Raw genomic sequence first — 22821 nt, forward strand, 5'->3', positions numbered from 1 at the left:
TGTTTGCACATATAGGAGGATTAGGAGGAACTTGACGGAGGAACAAGGGGGAGAAGAAGGGCGGAAATGGTGGGGGAAAGGGAGAGAGGCAAACCATGAGAGACTCTTGAATGCTGACAAAAACTGAGGACTGATGGATGTGGGGGAGAGGGGGGATGGGCATAGAGGAGGACACTTATGGGGATGAGCACTGAGTGTTATGTGGAAACTAATTTGACAATAAACTATTTGTAAAAAATAAAATAAAATAAAATAAAATAAAATAAATAAATAAATAAATAAATAAATAAATAAATAACTGCTCCTGGGCTGCTTGAGTGACTAACTCTCAATTTCGAGTCAGGTCTTATTCCAGGATTATGGGATGGAGCCCTGCATGGGCTCTGTGCTGAGCATGGAGCCTGCAGGGGCTTCTCTCTCTCTCTCTCTCTCTCGCTCTTTCTGAACCTCTCCCCTGCTCACACACATTCTCTCTCTCTCTAAAAGAATAATAAAGAACTAACTTTGCTCCTTATTTTATTTTCCCTTTTTATCTAAGCTGGTTGAATTATTGACTAGTGGTTGAATATTATTGACAACTATTGTCTAGATCTTTGTACATTACCTCATAATTTTTACCTTTACTCCTACATTTTGTTTATTTTGACTTTGTAATATCTTTCTCTATTGAACCTCATTCTGTTTATTTATTTTTTTAATTTTTAATTTGAAATTTTTTTATTCATTTTTGAGAGAGAGAGACAGAGACAGAGCGTAAGCCAGGTGGGGCAGAGAGAGAGGGAGACGTAGAATCTGAAGCAGGCTTCAGACTCTGAGCTGTCAGCACAGAGCCCGATAAAGGGTTCAATCTCAGAACCATGAGATCATGACCTGAACCGAAGTTGGACGCTTAACTGACTGAGCCTCCAGGGGCCCCCTCTGTTTACTTTTTTAATGTTTATTTATTCTTTTTGAGAGAGAGAGTGCACACTCCCGCCTGCACCCTAGCATGAGTGGGGGAGGGACAGAAAGAATCCCAATAAGCCTCAGCATTGTCAGCATGGAGCCCAATGTGGGGGTCGATCTCATAAACAGTCAGATCATGACCTGAGTTAAAAATCAAGAGTTGGACACTTAACTCACTGAGCCACCCAGGTTCCTCACCATTCTGTTTATTTTTGACCACTTCTCTAATTGAAAACTATCTAATAAAAATATTAAAATATGCTATTTTAATTTTCCTTCATTTTTATTTTTTAAATTTCATTTGGATCCTGTTCTCTATCATTTATGAATAGTTCCCTCAAAGAAACCCTTAATTCATTTTCTAGCTTCAAAACTGTCAAGTCAGTAACTGTAGAATCAATTCATCCAGACTTCTAAGATTACTTTAGCAATAAATGAAACTAAAACAATATTCTAGCAATTAGTCTGTTATTAGATTTCTTCCTTTGTTAAAGTAGGCATATATCATTTTCTCTGATGATAAACATTAAGATCTCCCTAAATTCATTTGCCTGTTGTATAATAATAACCCTAAAATTCTATCCTGGGTAAATTATTTTTTGTCACGTAAATAAAATAATGAACAAGACTTGAGCAACATTTTTGTTTTTGCTAAATTAAAGTTACACGTCATTCTACATGAAGCAAAATATTCTAAAGCATTAAAACTGTGTTTGGCCAAATCATGGCAGTTTGATAAATTATATTGTTCCTGGGATAGGGATGACTAAGTTATTTGCAAGGTAAAGATCGTTCATAGAACAAGATCTGCTTCAGTCTTATTTTCCTTTTTATATTATTGTAATGTAATTATGAGTATATTGACATTTTCCCTTGGCCTTAACTTTCTTTAACTACCCCGTGTAAGCTATGGCTCAAACCTCTCACAACTTTTTAAATCACAAAGTTGATCATATACTGTCCCTTTCAATAGTATGGATGTCAAAGTTGTTGCTGTCTTTATCATGGAATGAGGAGCAGCTGAGGAAGTTGAGACACCAGGTGACTTATCCAGTGTCTTATGGGCTGGGTATTATGATGTGGCTCTGAAATCTTGTTTGGAGTTTCATACATTCTTTGAGTGGGTATAAAAGGACTATTTATACCTAAGAACAAAAATTATTTTGTTACCCAATATAACAGTTTTCCAATTCTCCACTATTTTGAATTTTCCACATATTTCCTAGTCTGAGACCTAGATATTTAATATTTGGTTAGGTGTCTTATTTTGTAATTTTTATCAAAGCATTAATGAAGATCCCTCCAAAATCTCTACAAAATGGTAAAACACATAGATCTTGTTAGAATCTCAAACATCCCAACTTTACCACACATTGTCTTGTTTTCTTACCTCTTTAGATGGTGATCATCATGAGAGAAGTGATTTTTTTTCTCACTCCTTTTGTGTATCTCTAAAGTTCATACTCAGAGCCTTGGACCTGGTAAGTACTCACTCAATTCAGCATTTGTGGGCAAAATTGTATTAAAACTCCTGTTATGAATGACCTGCTTTAAAAATGCATAGGATATGAAATGATCTGACATTTTTAAGGTAAAAACTCATTAAAGCCATAAGACTCTAAAATATCAGGATACAACTCTTTTTTTTTTATTTTGAGTTTCCAATCTAAACCAATTGTTTAATAAAGACTTTTTCCTCCAGACAACCTATTTAGAAGAGGTACCCATTTCTGAAATAGTGCCATTTTAGAAACCTGTGAGGTCAGGCTCGATATCATGCAAAATATCTAAATATATTTAGCTAAGCCAAAAAGAAAAAGCCCACATCCTCTTAAAAACCTTTAACACAAATAATCAGCAGCAATAGTTGCAAAGAAAAAAAATGTAGCTAACAACACAGTGAATCTCTTACAGATGAACTAGCATTACAGTTTCTGAAAGATCACTGTGAAGTTTTGCTTCTCAATTTGTGGTTGACTCTCTTTATTAATGTAACCTCTTGGGGGATGATATTACATCACCTTGTACGTGCAATCTGCACATGGTTGTTAAAGACCTTTAAATCTAATGTGCACTGACCTCTTGAACATTTGCTCTCGCTGGTGGTTTCCAATTTCTTCTATATCAAATGGTGACCTTAACATTCTAACTCACGGATATAGCTATTAGAATTGAGCTGACATGATAAATGACTACTCTTGCCATCCTGGTCATATTTTTATTTTTCAAAGATTCAGTTGATAGTTTGGTCTTTTCAGTTTGCCTTTTACTTCTCTTGAATAATGGCCATTTCATTATTAATTTGCATCCCTCACAGAAGAAAAAGAAATACTCAAATAATTTCATTAGCAAATATAATCTCTACGAGTCATGGTTTGATATTATTGATCAATTATTTGATTTTTTTCTCAAGATTAATCCAGAACAGTATTTGCAATCATGTCTATCCATGATTATCTAAAAATCTGTTATCTTTCTCATATGCAGATTTCATCATTTACCCCATTCTGTCTACTCCTGCAGTTCTCACAATTATCTATAGTTATTTTTAAAAGCCTTTATGATTTAGGTGACTATCAAAGATTTCTCTAGCCCTAACTCACCACAGGTTAGTTTCTACAGTTTATTGCCTCTGTTGATGTTTATCTTCCAGCTACTTGATACTAAATATGTCTGAACCCACACTGATTCTTCCAGACACTGTCATCACCAAACTGTCCTTGATTATCATCAATGGCAGAACAGCCCTGTCCTAGCTCATGACAATAACAAATTGAGACTCATCCTTCAGTTATGTTCACATAAATTATCTATACTACCTGAAAGATTATTTTTCACTTAGCAAGATTTTAGCAACTCTAATTATCATATAATGTTTAGTCTAGATATCCATCAATTGGCTTAACTGAATTTGTAGCTATATGATTGCCTAAATAAACTTGATAATAACTACAGCATAGTAAGATGAGAATTTTTAATGTTAATGAGGATTTGCTTAATGGACAATAATAGTTCCATTACTTAAAAACTAAAAGGCTAAGTGCTATAGTCAAAAATTAAACTAAGCTATTTCTTGAATTATTAATCTGCTTCCACTTAGGTGTCCTCCTTAAAATATTTTATAATCTAAATTAGTTGTGACTCTTTTATGATAGTTAAATTTTTACTGAAAGAGTTAAACTATTTTCTATCTAATACACCTCCAAAAATAGCCTTATTTAACTTTATAAACAGAGTCCAATACATATTTAAGCTCTTTTGAAAATAATGGAAAAATCTTATTAATAACTGTTTTCTCTTGTGGGGTGTGGTGAGTAGTAATTTAGGGCAGATGAGAGCAAAGCAATTTAACATTTCCCTTGTTAGTTCCTTTGACCTACAAGTTTGGAGGTCTCTGCAATACCCTTGAGCTTTTTCCACAGGATAAAGTAAAAGTTGCTAAGACTTTGCCAAAAAATTCTGTTTTGCTGTTAGGTTCTACTTCTATCTTGTTCCAGTTTTTCTTTATTATATTATTTCTGTCTCCGAGAAGAAGAAAAAATATGTGTGTGTGGTATGTTTATGTATGTTGCTTATAAATGTTATATACGGTATATACAGTTAACCCTTGAACAACATGGGTTTGAACTCCAAAGGTCCACTTATATGTGGGTATTTTTAAATAAATACAGTACAATACTGTAGGTATATAACCCCTTCCTATGGTTTTCTTAATAACATTTTTTCTAGTTTACTTTGTTATAACATACATATATATACATATATACAGTGTATAATACATGTACAAAATATGTGTTAATTGTTCATGTTATTGGTAAGGCTTCTTTCTGGTCAATAGTAAGCTATTGGTAGTTAAGTTTTAAGGAGTAAAATGCTTCAGGTGGATCATCAACTCTGCTAGGGGACAATGCTCATATCCCTGCACTGTTAAGGATCAACTGTATTATATTACAGGTAGCATATATTTATATTATGTATGTTTCTTTCCACATAAATTTTCTCTTGGCTGAAGTTGATATTGCTCAAAGGAATCAAGGAACTAACTTGATCTTATATAATGAATCTATGTGTGTGATGAGTTAGGAATATATATTGCCTTTATTTTAAACAGCATGGCCATTTGCTTCAACCCACTTATGGAGTTACCTCTCACCATGATCTTCTATTTCTCTCTATCTTGGCTCTTCAACCAGGTCAATAGAAAAAAAATCACACGAGTATATTTTTGAGGAAACCAGTGAATGACTACTAGAAATAACTTATTGAAGTAAACTACTTGTCTACCTGCAGGGCTTCTCTGAACCCTTTTATATTCTGGGTTTGTGGGTGACTGCATATTTCACAATTCAGAGCAAATGCCAGATCAAAACATTATCCAGTGAAAAGTGTTCAGAGCTGTGAGTCAGCCAGCCCAGAGTACAATTGTAATTCTACCATTACCTACCTGGGAATTTTGATAATTTCTGAAATTTCCTGGTTTTCGTTTTCTTTGTTTGTAACAGGAAGTAGTTGGATTAAGGTATCTAAAATTTCCTGCTATCCAAAAGGTCTGGGGTTGAGAAAACTGCAAACAGAATTGAGAAAAAAATAGTTTTGAGTTCAATTTCCATTGTCAATTTCACCTCTCCACCCACTGGAGGCGCCAGGTGCACTCATTCCGCCCAAGGCCTCCTAAACACATAAATTGCCTGCCTGACTCCTGACAAGTTTGAGCTGGTGACTTCTGAGCCTAGGCAACGTCTGCTTTATTTTGAAATAGTGCTGGCCTCCAATAACTGCAACCCGAGATGAAAACAAAGTCCTAATATCTAATCTTTTTTATCATCTTCTACTCTTTGATCTCTCTCATCAGGTCAGGAATGTTTTACAGCAATATTATTACCCAGTAGTATAGAAAACTGCCATTTTCACATATTTCAATGGCAGGTTAAATTAGTACAATATTTATACAAAGTAAATTGGTAATAACCAACAAGAGGATTTCCAATTTTTTCATAATCTCTGACCCATAAGACCAACATCTAAGACTTTGTTTTAAAGAAATATTATGAGGGACACATAAAGATTCCCTATTCCTCGGGAAGTGGGGGTAGATTGCAAACAACAGAAATCTCCAAAATATGACATCTGTTAAACAAATTATGAGGACCTCCGCAATGGAACATTATACAGTAGCCATAAAAATCATGGTTTAAAGAATAATAATATGGCAAAAAGGTGACTGATTAATCAGTATAGTTTGTAATTGGGAAAATTCAGGAAAGAATATAAAAACAAAGATATCTGGATTTCCACTACTCAAGGCTATCATTGTTTATACGCTTGTGAATTTCTCCTATCTCTATTAAAACCGAGTATTGCTTTAAAATGTGAACAATAGCAAAAACAAACAAAACATCTCATTTAAAGGACTTTTCTGTGCCAATGGACACATATTAAAAAGAAACCAAAGTGTGTGTGTGTGTGTGCGCGCGCATGCACTCACGTGTCTGTATGTGTGTGCTGAGGCATGAAAACCAAGGATACTGATTCAGAGTTTGTATACATGTAAATGTGGAAATCATAAAAAAAGTCACATGGAGCCCTCAGCAATATTGCAGTTTCTCCCTCTCAGCAGGGTTTTTTCAACATCAGCAGATAATTACTTTTGGGGGGATTTCTCTGTGTATTGTAAGATGTTTAGTAATATTTCTGACCTCTCTGTGATAGATGTCACGATTAATTCTCCCCTCACCAGTTCGTAATGACCAAAAATTGTCACCAGATGTCACCAGATTTCTCTTGAGAGGCAGTATCGAGAACCACTGCTCTAAAGCTGCATTCTCCTAGATGGTGTCTTTTTTAGCAGCAAACAAGATGTATCGTTAGATTGTTTTTAACAGGTGGGAAAGGAGAAGATCCAGATAAAAGTCACTGTTGGAAAGATTTGCCACATACTCCTGACTTCTAAGTGTTGGTTTGTTGTCCTTGTTGTTTAAATGTTCTTAAGTACTGGCACTGTCTCCTAAAGTATGGCTCCTTCGTGCAGCAACTGGACAGGAGCAGCCAGAAGTTTCTGATTCCCAGTAGTCTCCAGCATCTGACAAGTAGGCAAAGTCTTAAATATTATTATTATATCTCTAGGTCAATCTCATCACCAGTCCAAGAGAAACAGAACTGCCCCAGCCTCCCTGATAGTTCCCTGGCTGGGAGGGGTAGGAGTACCTTGTTACTGCTCCCTACGACCTCTACTGACATCATGGAGGAGCAGAGGGACCTAGTTACTGCTGGGCAATGGTGAATGGCCTGACTTTCCACTAGGCTTCCTTTGACACCACCCCAGTGAGGATGAGAAGAGGCACCTAGTTATGCTGGTGGGGGTGGAAGTCCAGCTCCCCATTTGGTCTCCACTGACTCCACAGAAGAGGCCTCATCCCTGACAGCACTCAAATTCCTGGCTTCCTTCCTGGCCTTCTCTGACATAGCCCTAGTTGGGGAGGAGTTGGAATACCTCAGTAAGGCTTGGCATGGGTAGAATTCTAGGCTCCCCACATGGCCGTTGCCAGTGCGGGTAGAAATGGAGGTGCCATTTTATTAGTGGTTTGTAGCTGGAGTAGAGCACTGTTTTCTAAAAACTTCCTGTTTGCCAGGCTGCTCCTTCCCAGGTCACTGGCTAAAGAGAGCAGGCTTTCTTTGGGGCTATTTTTGTCTGCATTCTCTGGCATTTCCAGGTTATCTGCTAATTCAGCTCCAAATCTGAGATATATGAAGTAAAAATATATGTACTTATGTAATGTACAGCTACTCCAAAATCATGTTTTTCATTGGCATTTTTGAAGTTACTAACATAAGAAGTTACAAAGAAATATCCTGCTTTTAGTCTTCTACATACCTATAATTTTTTTTGCTTTTAACTTGTGCTCTTGTATTTTCCTGAGTTCAAGAAAAAAATTTTTACTCCAGGCCACACTGAAGGTCTAGAACATTGTTTTGAATTGATGTATATTATTGCTCTTTTAGAACAGTATTGTAAGGACAAGTACATTTACAATTAGACAGGTTGAGAATGGGATATTAATCATACCATTTCGTTACCATATGACTATAGACTGGTCATCAATCCCACATAGATCTTATTTTCATCCTCTCAGATAGAATGATATTTCTATCCCACAGTTTTGCAATGAAGTTGAAATAAAATTAAATAAATGCTGTCAATTAACACAGCTTCTGGCTTTTAGGAAGTGCTTGATACATGCTAGATTTTAGGTGTTATATGGAGGAAAAATTTTCCTTGACCCTCTTAGGGCCCCAGGTCAGGTTTTAAAATTAAACTGACAAAGCCACATTAAAAGAAGAAAAGCATATACATTTAAGTTTTAGATAATACAGGAGGTTTTATAAGGAAATGAAGCCCAATGACACAGACTTGTATTTTTATGCTAGGTTTGATGGGGACTGGAGAGTTGGGTAGGAATATGATACATATTAAATTGGGGGAAATTTAGCCAGTCCTTCTTTAAGATTCTTCTTGTCATCCCTTTGTCTTTGGAGAAAAGGATGCTCCTTGCATCTGTAAATACAAGGGTGCCTCTCACAGGAGGATTTTATGGCCTGTTTCAGAGAAGAAGGGTGATATGGATAGGTGAGCTTTTCGGCTTCTGCCATGTTCTCAAACTCCTTTAGCTTAGATTATTCAATATAGCTTAGTGCCATATTTTGGGATAGCATGTCCTACATCCCATCACTATTTTAGATTATAATGAATAATTGCATTGATGGTGACATTCTTTATCTTTTCAAATTTATTAGTAAAATATTCTAATTTTAATTTATGCTTTCAATAAATTTGGTTTGAATACTTATTTAATATAATATAATATTTAAATATCAATGTTAATTAGAAAGGAAGTTTTCCAGTAAAGTAATTTCTCAAAAAGCATGCAAGCCAGGGGTGTCAGTCAGTTGAACATCTGACTTTAGCTCAGGTCGTGATCTCACGGTTTGTGGTCTAGAGACCTGTACAGGGCTCCACACTGTCATTGTGGAGCCTGCTTGGGATTCTCACTCTCTCATCTCTCTCTCTGACCCTCTCCTGCTCATACTTTCTCTCTCTCAAAATAATTAAATAAACATTAAAAAAAAAAGAATGCAGGCCAAAGTAAAGAAATTCATATCATTCAGCTTAGTGAGAGGATGTTATTTTCTTGTGTGTCCATCCATCAATATAAACCAATGTGGTTTATGCTCTTGTTATCGTTAAAACACCTCACATTTAATACTCAACTCTTTATGCTCTTTCTTGTGATCCTGTTCCTTGGTCCATGCATTAGCAGGCTACATCCATTAAGAATATTCAATATTAGAGGGGTGCCTAGGTGGTTCAGTCTGTTAAGCATCTGACTTCGACTCCGGTTATGATCTCTTGGTTCGTGAATTTGAGCCCCACGTTGACCTCTATGCTAAGAGCTCAGCGCTGGAGCCTGCTTCGGATTCTGTGTCTCCCTCTGTCTCTCTGTCCCTCCTCGCTCATGCTCTGTTGCTGTCTCTCTCTCTCTCTCTCTCTCAAAAATAAATAAACATTTAAAAATGATTTTTCAATATTAGAAAACAAAAACAACATGGAAATTTCGGTTTTGGTGATCAGTGATTAAATAAGGGGATCAGTTATATTAAAGAGCCTGAAAACCACTTAACTCAATATTTGGTTTTTCAGTCTAAATCTTGCCCTGCTACCTAATTGGACACAGAATCTGACCAGAAACAAAACAAATGGGGCATCTGTGGCTTAGTCAGTTAAGCATCCAACTCTTAATTTCAGCTCAGTTCATGATCTCAGGGTTCCTGAATAGAGCTCTGACTCAAGCTCTGTGCTGACAGCAAAGTGCCTGCTTGAGATTCTCCCTCTCTCTCTGCCCCTCCCCGGCTCATGCACACACATGTATACTCTCTCTCAAAATAAATAAACTTTAAAAAAAAACAGACTACACAGACAGGGAAATCCAAGAATTAGAATTTACATGCCAAGAGGAAAAAATGGTAAATAAATAGGAATAAATTGGGAAAATAAAGTATACAAGGAGAATAGTTGCAGAGGACAAACTGTAAACTTTACCAAAAGTATAGCATAAATGCAGAAAAGTGCACCAATTGTAAGTACATAGCTTAATGTATATTTCATGTGAACACGTTTATATAACCATCATCAAAATTAAGAAGCAGAACATTAGGAGAGCTCCATGCCGCTTTCCTGGCACTGTCCCTACCTGCCCCAAAGGTAACCCTATTCTATGTTCGTTCTAAAGTTCTACAGCACTGGCAAGAGCTATATGCCCTGATTTTTGGTAGGAAGAAAACATTCTACTTGAAATCCAAGGTAAGATTTCCTCAATTTATCAATGCTATGATGATTTTCTTATTATGCAGCAGCATTAAAATCCTCATCCTTTTAGTCTCTTAAAAATCTTGAGACTTAACCATTTCATAGCCACTGTGAAGACACAGTTTTAACTAAGTTCCACGTATGTTATGTAATTATAAAATGATCCAATAAAATAGGGACTATTTATAATCACTCCACATTTATTGATGAAGAAACTGAAGATAAATGAATTGGCCAAAGTCTCAGTGTTAACAAGTGGCAGAGTTGGGAGTTGAATGCAAATTAATCTGATTCTAAAGTATAAATGCTTAACCACAAATTTATTCTCACACTTTCCCATAAATACCAATAACGTATGTGATATTGTTGAAGCTTTCTCCTCTATTTCACCTTGATTGTTTCACATTCAGTGCCTTATTGTAATAATTGCTTCCATCATTTGGTCCATTTGGAAGTTAATGTAGAAGCAAAGATAAACAAGAAAGGTGCTGGAAGTAATGTGCCCAGTAAAATCAAATATTCTGGAAGTTTTAATGAAGGCTTATACCTTAGATTATGGCCTACATCCTTAATTTTTAACTATTAACATCGTATAAGAACTTCCTCTTAGATATGATATTTAGCTGCAGGAATTACTATTGCATGAGAAGGTCATGTATTGTACCTCATGGAATATTTTCAAGCTTTGTAATTAATAAATGCTGTCTAGAGTTAGATCATTAAGTCTTCCTGGGATACTTCATTTATATTTAAAGGTTTAAAATCAAAGCACTTTTAACACATGCCCATCTCTTAATCTATGAAGGTATGATGGAAAAATAATGTTCCATAATAGTAGATAAATTTATAGGAAGAAAAATTATTTAAGATTTCATCTTTTTTACTTTTTACCTACTATTGCATTTTTAGGAGACCTAATATATAATTACTGTAGTAAATAACCAAATGTCCTGATAGTCCAAGTATAAAGTAACAGGTTGATGATGAAATAGATTTATTCTATGAGATCAAACTCTCATTATTATGCCTGATCCATTAATACACAGTTCTTTGTGCCTTAGATTTACACAGTCCTCAAACAAGAAGAAAAGCTTATTAAAATTAATTTTTCCCATAGGACTTATTCTGGATTTTCACACACATTGCACAAGCAAAATGGCTTTTAAAACTCATGCTTTTAGTCATCCTAATTATTTTACACATCTTGGCAACTTTTCACACCCTGCATAAAACAGGAGGCTCATTAGGAGTCATTAGAAGAAAATATTTTTCTTGCAAATGCATTAGAGAATTTTCACATTATTTTATGCCATTTTTGGAGGGGCTGTAAATTGTGACTAATCATGAATCAAACAGAATCACTTAATAATAATGCAGGAAAGAGTTTCACAGCAACAACATTTCAGAAATGAGAACTTGATGGGATTTGGACGTTGAACCCTTATGCCTGATAACAAATGTGTAGCATTATATTTTCATTTGATAGTTTTCAGTTCTTAAGTGATTAGGTGATTTTTTTCATATCTTCAGTATTACAGGAAGAAAATAAGTACAAGGAAAATGAACAATAAGATCAAAATCAAAAGTGAAAATTGTATTCGTAGTTTACTTTTACAAATGATTTTTTACTGAAAGAACAAAGACGTGAAGTGGGAGAGGAGGAATGTAAGGTAAATTTAGCAGAAGTATGCAATTTAGACAGTGAGATGTTGGAAGAAGTAAAACGACAGGCCTGTACTTCAGTATTACCAACGTTTAAGTCATATGAATGAACAGCTATGATTTGATAGCCACTTCATGGAGGATCCAGGAGTAGTGTTGTTATTAGATGCTTCAGAACAACAAGAAAAAATACTCAAATCATTACCATGTAAATGAAGTGCATACATAAAAACAAATAAAAAGCTTTTTCTAACTTTGTTTCTCAGCGCAACTTCTACTTACTGAGTAGAAGTGCACACGTGTACTGAGGACCTGAACATATAGGATGTCAGAATCATGTAGTGAACTTTACATTCTAACTTTCTTGACATTTTTAATAATCATCTTTTATTTATCAAAACTAAGAAATTAACATTGATATAACACTATTCAGTGAACTACAGACTTTGTCCAGATTTCTCCCAGTTTTCCACTACTATTTTTTTCTGCTGCAGAAATATATCTAGTTGACGTTACCACATTGTATTTAGTCTAATACCTCCTTAGTCTCCTCTAGTCTATGATGGCTTCTCCTTCTTTCCTTATCTTTTACAGCCTTGATGCTTTTGAAGAGTAATTGTCTGGTATTTATAGAATACCTTTCAACTGAGTTTGTCTGATATATTCTCATGACTATATTAAGGTTTTGGGAAGCATAGCACAGATATGTCCCTCTCATTCAATTTTATGAGGCCAACTCTTTTAAAATTTACTTTAATTTCATTTCCATGGGAAGCTTATTTATGTGGTATAATTCTCTGGGTGTGCAAGCTATAGTCATGTCCTTTACCTTTCTTGCCTAAAAAGAATAATTGAAAAAGTTGGAAAAGGAGTCAAGACCATTTTATGGACCAAACAGAATATTAACAGGATTTAAGAAATTACGAAAATTGTTTTTAAGAAAGCCAGAGTCATCTATGCTTATTTAACTAGACATCTCTGCCATGCTGATTGACATCTGTGGCTTTTTTCAACTCAGTTGAGAATAAAGAGCATCAATGACCACTGCATTCTATTTTTATAAGCTACCCAAGTTCAATGAGTCTTCTCACTAGAGTAGCCTACACATCAGGAAAAAGGTAATGAGTAATCCAATATTTGCTGAAGTTGGACTGATAGATGGTAAGGATCATGTCCAAAGGCACATTTATATTCTTCATTGGCTGAAAATCTGCTTTGTTACTTTTTATTTACAAATCAGCCTTGAGTTTTACACAATTTGGTTACACAGGTAGACTTTAAAGCCAGATTGCTTAGGTTCAAACTCTTGCCCCTCCCCTTCTAGTTGCCAAGTCACTGTCCCTTCTAGATAATTTGAGTTATTGTACATAGAACCTTAAAACAACAACACCTAGTAAGTATTCAATAATTATTAACTACTATCATTATTATTCAAAGCTATAAGACTTTACTAGTGGACAAATAAGGCATAGAACTTTTTAAGGGGAAGGGGGCATTATACAAATAAAGGTACTCTTACATAATTCCCTTAGCCTTTTTTATTTTTCCCCATATTCCAAAATTAAATGCTGAGTTTCCTATTTTAAGACTGCATTCATATTTATTTTTTCCAAATATCCTTCTTTAAGTTCTCACTTATTTTACAACATTCACATCATGTTTAGTTTTCAGATATCAGGCCTCCTGATACCTAAACTTTCTCTGTGAATATTGACTTTTAGAATCAAAGTTGGCTTAAAAATCTGGAGAATTTTATATTTATTTCTGGTATACCATAGCAGTTAAAGCTATTTATTTAATACTCTTAAGTAGTTTATTTAGTAATCTATGCTGCTAATAAAAATGGGAAATCAAAATATAAATAAACTCATTAAGAGTTTGCAGAATGGGATCAGAAGTACTGTTTACATAAATAAACAAACAGTGACTGTATAATCATCTTTTTATGATCTGAGTTGCCTGGTTTTGTTTGAGCATGTAGGATGACCTTCTAGGTAAGATTGCTCCTTGTTTTTCTGAATTAGAGGATCCTAGAGGCTGTATAAAATAACTGTACAACAAATTTATACTCCCATGAAAATTCAGTTTCACTATCCTCACTGTGATTAAATTATATCCAGTACATGATGTAAACAGCTCTTCATTAAATGAAGGAGTTTTCTTTCACTCATTCATGTATGAATTCTGTGATTCCCATTGACAATGATCAGAGAAACAAAAATAAAGCTATCTTGAAGTTCTTACAGAAAGTGAAAAAGGGCTCTCTCAGAAGTCTCTACCAAATCTGTCATCAAGCATCATTGACTCAAATTGGGCCACATTCCCATTCCTTGCTCACTGTTCAAGGGAATGCATTGCCTGGAGCTGGCATTGATTCAACTTGTCATGGCACAGGTCAGCTGAAGGCAGAGAACAAAAGGTAAAACTTATAAGTTCTGTTAGGAAGAAAGGAGAATGGATGACAAATAGGCAATTAAAAATGTATATTATGGTAAAAAATTGGACACATATTAAACACACATCCACATGTCTATTAGTGTAAGAGAAAGTTTCTGCCTTCACAAATGTATATTCATTGGCAAATACAGACACTCAAAATAATATAACTTTAATATGTGCAATGAAAAAACTGAAACAGGGTAATGGGCCATGGTCATTTTAGGGAGATGGCCTCTCTGAGGTGGTGATGTTTTAGTTAAGACTGGAATGGTCAAAAGAGACAACGAGATGAAGACCTGTGGAAAGAATGTTCCATTTCAGAGAGAAAGGCAAGTGCAAAGTCCCTGAGACAAGGTTAGCCTTTTCAAGTGAGAGAAAGAAGACTGGCAGAACTACAACTTCATGAAGGAAGTAAGAAATTGGATCTGAGAAGTTTTGGGGACTAGCTCATGTCCAGGTCATAATGAAGAGTTTGGATTTTATCCTACTTGAACTGGAAAGGCACCAGGGTTGGATTTCTGGGAAGGAAAAAGAGAGGCATCAAAGAGAAGTAAAGCTTTCTTATGTTAGTCTCACAATTTCACCTGCATTCATTTGTGTGTCAGCTGATCTTGATCATGGGTTTTAAGACCACTCATTTGAGTCCCCCAATATTTTTCTGATTTTCTGTAAAAATTATTGGTTAATTTTTCATATGCAGTTATTCTACAAAATGGGTCACTTTCTAATATTAGAAATTAGAAATACTATTAACTTGAAACTGCAAATTTACAACTGTCCAGTATGGAAGTTGGGCTTTATTGAATTACTGAGGTAGTCAAAATATCCAGACTGTCTGGGAAGCATTTTAAATGAGCACATTTGTCAAGGTATGTAACACAAGTCAGAAGTAAATGCTATTCTCTCAACAGTCTAAACTGTCAACTCCATCCACCTCCTGAATAAAAATAAACATTTTCTCCATAACAAAGGCTTTTTTATAAAAGCAATAAAACAACTCAAGGGAGCATTGTTATCATGAGCTAATCACACCCTTGGGGAATTAAAGGCACTTAGCTGCACCCAATGCCTCACAGCACCTGAGGGCTGTGATTATCTCCTGATAACCTCCCAGTCTGTCAGGGCTTGTTGGTTAATTAGATAATATTCAATTTGGTAATACTGTTTTTGAAGAATGTTTTGGAAATTGCATAAATAAGCACAATTTAAAACACATACATACATACATACATACATATATCAGCAAAAAATTGGATAATTATCATTTACTTCAAAAGAAACCAAGTTTTAAGTAAGTTTTTGTTTATATTTATATTTATTTATAAAATAGAGTCCAAGAACTAAATCCTGAGGTGCTACTTTAACAATGAGCAATTCTGATGAGCTCAACCCAGGAAACCTTTATAGAAACCACAAAAAATTACATAATGTAGTTTATTTACAATCAATAAATGGTTGTGACACTTCAATCCTTTTTATAAGATTCAGTTGCCCATTGTTTAATAAAAAAATTGGGGCAGAATTATGAACACATATTGTTAATAATAGACCCAGGCATAAACATATAAATTAATTTGGAAAAATTTGTCATAAAAAGGCTTATGTTCCAGTGACAGAGAAAAACTTAGAAATAAACTTGAATATTGACAGTTTTTTGGCAGTTCAAATGTTTAAATTAGTTTAAATATCTAAAGAAAAAATTGCCAGGTTACTATGCAAAATAAATTTGCCTACCCTTAAAAGGATTATAGTGTCTATGAATCTGACAAACTATGATATTACATTAATAAATTGGTGAACTTTTTAAAATAAAAGATGCCATGTAACCAAAAACATTTTATAGCACTATCACTTTTCACAACTACCAGAAAATTAAGAAAAAATGATTCAAAAGTTTAATTTTGCTTTTCTTGGCTTTCTTATGTACTTAAATATGAATGAACTAGATTGGCCTAAATGATAATAATTCAAGGTAAAATTTAAGTTTTGGAAATTTAATAAGTTCATAATGTGGTATGCTAAGTAGTATAGTAACAAAAGATGATGGGACTTTAAGGAGAACATTAGGAATCTACCATAAGTAGCTAAGGATGGATAAAAAAGAGAGGAATTGGAATGAATTGATGAGAGAGATTATAGAATTTTTTCCTCTTGGCTTTCCAAAATGCCAACAAACAAAGCAAGATTTATTGAGTCACCACTATATGCCAACCGCCATTACCACCTAACTGCATATGGAAGTCAAGATCCAAATAAGGTAGAGCCTCTTCTCTCAAAGAATTTATCTTTTTGTTCTACACATAATGTCTCATATGCCCAAACTTAGTAGTTATTTATGTAAGTCAAAACAAATAATCACATTAGTCCAAGATCTCAATACCCATCCATCAGAATCACCAGAAGCATTTATTTTTAAGCACAAATTCTTAGGCCCTGAGAAATTCTAACTCAGCGGATCTGTGGAAGGAATTAGTTTTTAAATCCTTCAAGTGCCTCGTATTCACAACTGTATTTGGGAAACATTTGAATATTGTTGGGGAAATAATATAATTAAAAGTAAAATCTTCCCAATTCAGAAAACCTCTCCACAAAGGTAGAAGAGAAAGAAAACAATTTTATTATTGAATAAGCATTAGGCCAGAATGTGATGCACATCACAAGAAACCCACTAAGAGATTCAAAGACAGAAAGAAATCTTGCCATTTTATATTGCCCTGCGGATACAACTCATTACATGCAAGTTTTCAATATAAACAATAATTAGTCCTCAAGTAAGAGAAATTGACACACTATTTGTCACAGACAATTTATCCTAAATTCACCTGGTAACTGGTTTTATACAAAGGAAAAAGAATTCCTCACATTCTATATGAGGGGCAAATAGTTTTGCAATTTGGAGCTAGGCTCCCACCTCCCACAGAAACTGGAAGATGGGGCACTGTAGCCTTAGGTGTTTACATTCCAGAAGGATGGCTTTCAGGCTCTTGAGGAAGGCCTTCCTGGGTTGTAAAATTGGTAAGAGGTATTTTTAAAGAGTTACATCCATCTGGAAGGGGCAGAGAAAGAATTTACAATTACAAGTTGATAAAAATGCTCTAAGAAATGGGTAGGCCACATATCTCCCCTTAATTTTAACAGGAAAAAAATTAAGCCTTTTATTTTTTTTTAATTTTTTTTACTTTTTTACTTTTTTTTTTTTCATTTTTGAGAGAGAGACAGAGAGAGAGATACAGCGTGAGCAGGAGAGGGACAGAAAGAGAGGGAGACACAGAATACGAAGACAGGCTCCAGGCTCTGAGCTAGCAATCAGCACATAGCCCGACGCGGGGCTAGAACCCACAAACCGCGAGATCATGACCTGAGCCAAAGTCGGATGCTCAACTGACTGAGCCACCCAGGCGCCCCTAAGGCTTTTATTTTTAATTTGTATTTGCTCTTAAAATATACATGCCATAATTTCATCATCTAAGATGGTTTGAGAACAGGATCACCTGTGAGATATGATCATTTTTAATGACTCTTAAATTTAAAATTCTAAAAAGACTTGGACAATATAAGACTGAACACTTAAATAAATGAATGAGTGAATAAAGGACTTGAGAAATCGATGAGCAAATACCCCTTCATCTGAGGGCATTCTGCCATAGGTGAGCGGCCCCAGTTGTCTTCCATGGACTTAAGTCTTGGATAGAGGAGATTTCTGTCTCACATAGAAATTCCATTAGGGGGCCTCCAAGGCCACTTTCACCAATGAGATTCTTAAAGTGATTTAGATCAGGGACACATGGGTTGAAATAAAGCAGCCATGTTAGAAATAATCACTGACATAAAGATATTTCAGAGTTGGAGGGACAATTACCTGTAGGATTTATTGCCTTTTTTTTTTTTAATTTTTTAAAAATGTTTTATTTATTTCTGGGAGAGAGAGAGAGACAGCGCGAGCAGGGGAGGATCAGAGAGAGAGGGAATCACAGACTCTGAAACAGGCTCCAGGCTCTGAGCTGGCAGTCAGCACAGAGCCTGATGCGGGGCTCGAACCCACAAACTGCAAGATCATGACCTAAACGAAAGGCGGACGCTCAACCAACTAAGCCACCCAGGCGCCCCAAATTTATTGCCTTTCTGTTGGAAGTTGACTGTAGTCATTAAGGTCTTTCATATAAGCAATGAAAATTCTCAATGACCAGGAATACAAAAAATAACTCACCCTGACATCTTTTGAAATACATTCATAAAAGACTATATAATTATGAAATTAACACAATGCCCCAGAAAGTGGCAGCCTGTATTTACTCTGTGTGGGCTCTTATTTAAAAAGAAGTAACACTAAATTAAAAATCAAACCTTTTAGCATACTTAAGAGAAACTACTCAATAACCAGGTAAAACACATTTCTAAGGGGAATGTTTTGAGTCAACTGTCAAAATGACAAAAATTTTTAGCCTTACCACATTTGCTTGACTGCTCATGGGTTATTTACCCCTATGTTTTGCTACTCCAAAGTAATGCATATGATGAGGGAGCATAAGGCAGACTGAGGGCAAAGCACCAGCTAACACACTGCCCTCCCGCACCCCAAGGTGGGATATGTATAATATTCCTCAGGAACTCCTGGCTGCCCAGAAACAAAGGAAAGAAAACAAATGGTTAATTAATTTGTTAATTAATAGAGATTACAGTCCTGCAGGACATGAATCTCCATCAGTTTGCAAGTATTTTAGTAAATTACAAGATAGAGGCAATCTTATCAATAGCCTATTCTCCAGAAACCTGTAGACTCCATTTCCTAGAGCCACAACATCACCTTCCCCACTACAGTGATATGGGGAACAAAGGCAAGAAGGAAATATCAGGTAAAATTAAATTTTCTTATAATCTACAGCCCATTAACAAATACTTGAAACAAATACAGAGTATACATTTCTCCAGGAACTCCCTATTGTCTTAATGGTAATGCTTTGCTAGAAGGAAAATCGACTTTAGCTTGACAATAGCTAAACCTCCAGTATCCTGTGAATATTCTTTAGTATATGAAAATCCCTTTAAGAAACTTCCTCTTGACTTTACCTCCCCCAACTCTATAGTATATAACCAGTTACTCTTCATAATCCCAGTGCAGGTCTTTCTGCCCATGAGCCCTGTCCCCATGCTTTAATAAAGTCACCTTTCTGCACCAAAGATGTCTTCAAGAAATCTTTCTTGGCTGTTAGCTCCAAACCCCCCTACCACTCCAAAACCTCATTACATCCACTCAATAAGGCACTTAAATAAATTATTTCTAAGGTGGTCCTTGGAAGTAACCCTTCTGAATCTTTCTGAATCGACCTGTGCCTTTTCTTAATTTCCCTTACACAAAATTCTGGATTGTTTTTCCTCTGATTAGCTATTTGTTTTATCTACAAAAAGAAAAAATATTGTTTTATGAGCTAACAAATTAATAAATACTTTTAGGACCAAGTAGATCTAGTAGTGGCATAGTGATGCAAAAATATGACACCAGGCTTTCTTCTGAATTGTAGTAGAATAGTAATGTTAGCTATTGCAAAGTTTTTAAACTAGTCTTCCTTTTTGCATGATTGATGTGTCTAATGTAACTATTTTTTCAAGGTTTCAAAGAACTATTTTCCAAACTATGTAAATTCCAAATTAAAATTGACCAAGCTGAAATTCATTGAAATGTTAAAAGACAAAGTGAGGCATAGCAAACATTTTAAGAATTTATTAGAGCAACAAGTGATTGTAATCTAGCAGCACCAAAGTGGTTAAGAGCACTCCTTTGACAGGAGCTTGGGGAGAGACTTTCATAGAGAAAGGTGGAAGCAAAGCAAGGAAACTATTTGATTGGTTGTGTCTTAAAACCTAGTTGGTGGTTTATAATAGATTATCCTTAGGTTTTGATTTTGTATTTATTTACAGGCTTAGAGTTTGGTTTGCTTAGTTGGTTGCCATGGCATTAGAGCCAACTCAGTCTAATAGTCTCCTTGTTTAATTAACTTAACAAAAATCAGTCTGTAAGCCTCTCTGGAACAAAAGGATCATCTTTATTCTATCATTTCAAACATTATTTATATTGCTTTAATATTTTTAATGAGATTTTCTTAAAGCTAGTGTGGTATTTGGAACATATTTCTAGACCATAAAGCATATCTTCAGCCTACCTCATAGCAGAGGATTTTGTCCGTATATGCTCAGAAAACACTTAATATATCAGAGGCATATAAGAGCTTCAAGACCATAGACTTTGAGGAATTCTTGGAAAGTCTGAGATGTAATAATTTTTTAAATATTACGTCCTTTCTTTCACACTAATTTCTTAGTTTTCTCTAGTAATAATAGGCATAGATAAAAACTCCAGAAGGCACCTGGAATAGAAGTCTTCTAAAGTGATTGCATTTTCAGGCAAAGTTATCACTCTAAAAATAGACTACCTCTACTTCGTGGAACTTTCCCAGGTGTAGAAAGAATATCCCAATGACATTATTAAACACATTGCCTAATACTTTGCCATTCTGGGTATTTGATTATTTGCTCTATGTGGGTATGTTTAATGCCTAAACTAGAAAGCTTTCACATTTACAAGTGACATCCCATTGAGTTTGTGGTTGAAATAACTCCCAAATGGAGAAGCTCAAATTAGAAATCATAATTGCATAAAGTATTTTGATCAAAGTGGTATAAACACGTAGTTAACAATTCACCAATGACTAAATTGCTTATATTTACAAAAATGTCAGTTTTCTACCAACTTTTTCACTGCCACCATCAGACTTCGTTAAAGGCAGGATCTTTCCACTTTTTAAGCTGTTTCTCCCAGCATTAACTTAAATATTCCTAAATAATATATTTATATACATATGATTAATTTATCAATATTATAACAGAGCCAGCTTAATTTCTCAATATATGGCTAGTTAATTAGTTAACTCTTTTAAACTACTGTACATCTCGCTCTCTCACTTCTGCTCTTTCCTTGCTCTCAGTATATTTGGTTAGACAATAGTCAGTGTATATACTGTCAAGACTGTGCAACTGTTTTCTGTGCTGAGCTGACCCAAATAATGAAATAGAATATCTTTTTTACGAACTATATTTAATTTTTTCATTTGCTTAGTTATCTAGGTATTTATTAATTTTAATGATGAGTGATGTAGTTTTCACGAACCCAGTCTTTCAATAGATCTACCAAATATGTAATAGTATTTTTTCAAATGTTCAAACTCATCTGAGGTTCGTTTCCTTTCCTGCGAAAGATCTTCCTCTTATATCATCTACCCCTATCAAGTTTGGACTGATTCTGTCTCAGTCTGGAATAAAACTGTCATCCTTGGACTTTGACATTTTTTTATGTTGGATTATCCATTACCTAAATGCTAGGTTTTCCTTATTCTCAGCTTATTTCCGTGTTTTGCTGATACTTACCCTTTATTAGCTTCCTAAGAAAAGATACTGGGAATACATATTTTTCCCCATGAACTTTAGAAAGTGTCTTTATGCTACTCTCATACCTGATTGCTAGCTTTTGCTGGATATTGATAGTTTGGCTGGTTATTTTTACCAAATATTAAGCTATTTGTCCTCAGAAATTTGGAAATATCGCTTCATTGTTTTCTAATTTCCAGCATTATTCTTGAGGAAATTTGAATGTATTCTGGTTTTCAGTTATTGTTGGTGACCTGTCTTGCATCCAGTCCTCTTTGGGTCTCCTTTTTATTCCTTTATTCAGAAAATCTTTATGGTGTTCTGAAATGTCTTTGTGCCCTGTCCTGGGTCTGCTTTCATTCACCATATTTGGAGTGTGACCGTCAGGGATAAGCCAATCATAGTGGGCTTCACAGGAAGAATCAGGAGTCACATGGACCTAGATGCTCTGAATAAGACCACCATCTCATTTTCCATTGCCTGTCATAGCTAATGCTTTTAATCCCTGTGTTTTTCAAGGGTTCTTGGGAGAAATTGTGCTGTTTCGCTTTCTCTCTTTTGTTTTACCTTATGATTGCCTCAATTCTACCTTAAGTTAATTACTAATCATCCTTCTGATATCCATCTTTCAAAATTGTGTTGAATTTCATTCATTTTTCTCCTTTTCTGCAACTTTATTTTTCTTTTTTGTCTAATACTTTATTATTTCTTTAATTTTAATGGAGTTGAGTAGGTACAGGATATAAACACAAGAAGCCAGCCTATTATGCTTAAGCAGAGCTGTAATTTAATTTTTAAAAGGGAAGAACCAATGTACCTAAACATTGCCAGCCTTAAAATAACAATACATTCTGTCTGGTCTCCAAATAAAGATGAGGGTAGAGGGCAATATTATGAAAACTTAAAAGAAGAAGTCTTTCTTCAATACCTCTGGCCTGTCTTCCCCTTCTACTCCTGTACTTCTTGGTATACACCTTCTCTTAGCAGCTATCTCC

At 35.0% G+C, this 22821-nt stretch overlaps 1 long non-coding RNA gene across 1 annotated transcript in view; it reads left to right on the plus strand.

Moving 5' to 3' along the window:
• The first annotated feature begins 2345 nt into the window (after positions 1 to 2345).
• LOC120244003 overlaps positions 2346 to 22821 on the plus strand; it is a 56739-nt gene continuing 36263 nt past the window's right edge. The window contains exon 1 of the long non-coding RNA XR_005531441.1: positions 2346 to 2426. This is a non-coding gene — a long non-coding RNA (uncharacterized LOC120244003). The remainder of the gene's footprint in view (positions 2427 to 22821) is intronic.

Source organism: Hyaena hyaena, unplaced genomic scaffold, assembly GCF_003009895.1.
Source record: "Hyaena hyaena isolate Hyena2069 unplaced genomic scaffold, ASM300989v1 scaffold_365, whole genome shotgun sequence".
NCBI classification, from domain to species: Eukaryota; Metazoa; Chordata; class Mammalia; order Carnivora; family Hyaenidae; genus Hyaena; species Hyaena hyaena.